This window comes from Octodon degus, unplaced genomic scaffold (genome assembly GCF_000260255.1).
Source record: "Octodon degus isolate 3935 unplaced genomic scaffold, OctDeg1.0 scaffold00198, whole genome shotgun sequence".
NCBI classification, from domain to species: Eukaryota; Metazoa; Chordata; class Mammalia; order Rodentia; family Octodontidae; genus Octodon; species Octodon degus.
The window spans coordinates 4,542,006-4,545,594 of NW_004524774.1; positions in this window are offsets into that span (position 1 = coordinate 4,542,006).

The window sequence follows — 3,589 nt, forward strand, 5'->3', positions numbered from 1 at the left end:
AGGGGGTGGGGCTGGCTGGCATGTGGTGCTGGGGGATTGAACCGCGGTCCCTGTGCTTTGCCAAGCTTGTTCCAAGTAGATGCTCTAGACCACTGAGCCATCTCACCAGCTCCCCCCTGACATTTTTAGACCCCATACACTTACTACTGGGCCACATTATTGTTTTGGATTGCCTGAAATCACTTTTACTGTATAACTACTTTCTGGAATTAAATTAAATGTCTGATCATTTTTATTCCCTAATGTATATTTACCCTAATGAATGATCTAAGGTACCTTGGAGAAGAATGGGAAAAAGACTGAAAGTATACATCTTTGGTAGTAAACAAAGCTTTTTTTTTTCACGATGGCCAAGGTATACCTTCATCAATCAATTCTGTGTTTGTAAAATAAATCAAATCTGAGAATGTGTTAATGGGCCATGATGCTCTGTTACTTCATTTTGAGTTAGATTTCTGTTCATTTACTCTTACATTTTTCTGATTAAATCTAGTAAAAAAGTAGTAAGCTTCATCTCTTTCTCTTTTGGGGGCACCTTCACTGAATGAATGCCATAGATCTACAAGTGTCAGACCATTCTGGTCATTTCTTTGCTTGTACCATCTGTTATAGTAATATGTACACCCTGAAAATTGACCCCTGCCACCTCAGGATCAGACTAAATACATTGTTCTTAAGTTTACTAATTGAATGACTGTAGTGTCCTGTGAAGTCTGTTATATAGAAGATGACAATGACATGGCTTTTCCGAGATCCTGGTACACCACTCATAAATGTGTTTGTTAAGGTATTTGTTCGGGGTGTAGTTTCTGGATCTCCTCAGCATGTAAGGTTTGGTTTAATATGACCAACCTACTCCAGCATTCCAATTACTTTGAATCTTTATATCTTCTCATCATCAATAAATCTATCTATACCAGGAATCTCTAACTCACTCACAGTGGGAAATCTTTGATCCATACTGCTACCAAAAAGGAAAATAAATTATTGATACCTTTTTAAAATTTCACATATTCCAGCATTAAATTCAGATTCTTCTCTTAATAAGCACATATCAACAAACATCCTGGTCCAAAAGTATGTTTCTGCCACAAGAATGCCATACCCTTAAAATAAATTCCTATACTTTTCTAAAATCTCTCCTTAAAGGAATTAAAAAAAAGAAACTCAAGAAGCTCTTCCACAGTACAGCACTTCTCCTCATGTATAATACTATATACTCAACTTTTAGGAGCATTCTGAGATATGAGACTCTTTGTAGGCCTAGAGACCAAAGTGGTGGTGAGGGTGGGTCCTGAGGATTAGTAGCATTTCAATGATTGGAAACTGCATCATGCAAAAAGGGATTAATTTCCTTAAGTATAGAAATTAAGGACAACATGAAAGAGATAACTTCATTACTGACAGTGAAAAACATTTTCTCTGCCAAAAATGGTTTCTGCAGGATTTAGAAGCTGGATATTCCCAACCTTATCAGGATTCTCTCGAACATCTCCACTCCATCTTACAGGATTTCATTTTTCCAATTTTCACCTTATTTTACACTCCATAGACACTTTAAGAGCCTGAACATTAAACTTAGACTGTATTTTATCTGATTGAATTGCAAGGACTGTTATTTGCATTTCTAAATTCTTAGCCCTGTGGTTAAAGGGAAACAGATTCGCTTTTAGGAAACAAATAGAAATGTTAGATACTTTATGTGTGTGAAAGTAGAAATTTAAAACTTTGAGCACTTTATATTCTTTAATTAATTTACCTTTCCACTTAAAAGAAACTAGTTTTTGATGCATATATGGAGCACAGATTTTTCAATTATTACTTCTTCAGAGATGTTCGTGAAACCAGGCAGCTTCATTATATTTCTCAAACTGCCAAAAATATCCAAGACTAATATATATATATATATATATATATATATATATATATATATATATATATATATATATATATATATATATATATAGTGAAACATTCCTCACATCTCACAAATGCAGAACTAGTGTAATCGAATAGATTTTTAATAAAATGTTATTCATCTTATCGAGAAAAAAGATAAAATAAGAATGAAATTGTCCCAAAACAGGTTAGTAAGACAGTTACAACAATTAATGCACTGCATATTGTTGTCTTCATAGCAGTTATTCAGAGGAAATGTTGTAGACATGAATTTTTTTCTAAACACTTTTAGTACAAACATTTATTCTCATTGAACTAAGAGAAAGTGGTTGCATATCCATCCTATCATATTTATGTTTTTTTTTCACTGCAATATGGTACTTTATTTATATACACCATTTTTATTTTGTTTTGTAACAGATGGGTGTTGCATTTCTGTTAGAGAAGCTGTATTGGGAGAAGTCTTTAAAGGGCCTTTTCATACTTGATGCCAGTTCAAATAATGTAGCAACTTGCATTCAGCAAAATAACCCAATATAGTTCAATAGTCCATAATAGTAGTGGGTTATCAGCACAACTGGTAATTGTCTGAAGTTGTTGAAGTTAGCCATTTAAAGGTCAGCATATTATTACAGCTTTACTATTTATACTTTGTGGTTACACACTTCTTCTGGAGGGTTAAGCCTAAGTTAAAGCAAGACCTATGTAACTAAGAATGTAACTTTTGCCATCTGATAAGGACAGTCAAATCCCCTCAGGATATACTCTGGAACATGTACAGTACTTAGTGAATCTTCTTTTAGTGTCAGCTCTTTGGATGAGTCACGACTATTGCTTGAATAATTTGCTCTATGTGAAAGCCTGAGAGATTTTTTCTCTCTAGGTGACTTTCCTTAGGCACATTATGCATCATCAATAACTTTTCTCTGTGGCCCCATGACCTCCTTGATCAGAAAATTTGGGACACCACTTAGTTACAGTATGTCACAACAGAGATTCTCCTAAGGCCTGAGTGCTTTCTGATCTTGAAGGGCTAGGTCCAAACGATTTTACAGAAATAATTAGATATCAAAGCATATTCAGCATTGCATCAGTACTGTCCTGCTACATTTTGTTTTCCTTGTCTCTCATTTACATTTATCACCATTTTGTAAAAGATATTTACTTTAAACAGAGTATAGCAACAATTGATATGAATTAGAAGACCAAAATGAAAGGCATTTTAATCAGGGTTTTAGTATTACACATCGCTGTCCACAATGTAGTTGCTTAGTGCACAGATAGCATATAGAGTTAGAGTGAGAACTCTACTTATTCACTGCTATTTTCAAAAACTTGATGGGAAGTACTTAGGACCAATATATATATATATATATATATATATATAGTTTTGACTCTACTGTATTTCCTAAATTGTTTTCTTTCTTTCTTTACATTGTTTAATCTATAAGTACTCTCTTTCCATTTAACAGTGTTATAACTTTCAATCTTTATTTGTACTTTTGAGTTCTTATACTAGGGAAACAATACAATATTTACACTTGTAGGTCTGGTTCATTTCACTTATGAGTATATCTTCAAGTGGCATCCAGTTATATGTTTAGGCCTTGAGTTTCTTTTTCTTTATAGCTGAGTAATATTCCATTGTTTAAAACCACCACATCTTCATCCATTCCTCAGGTGATGGGAA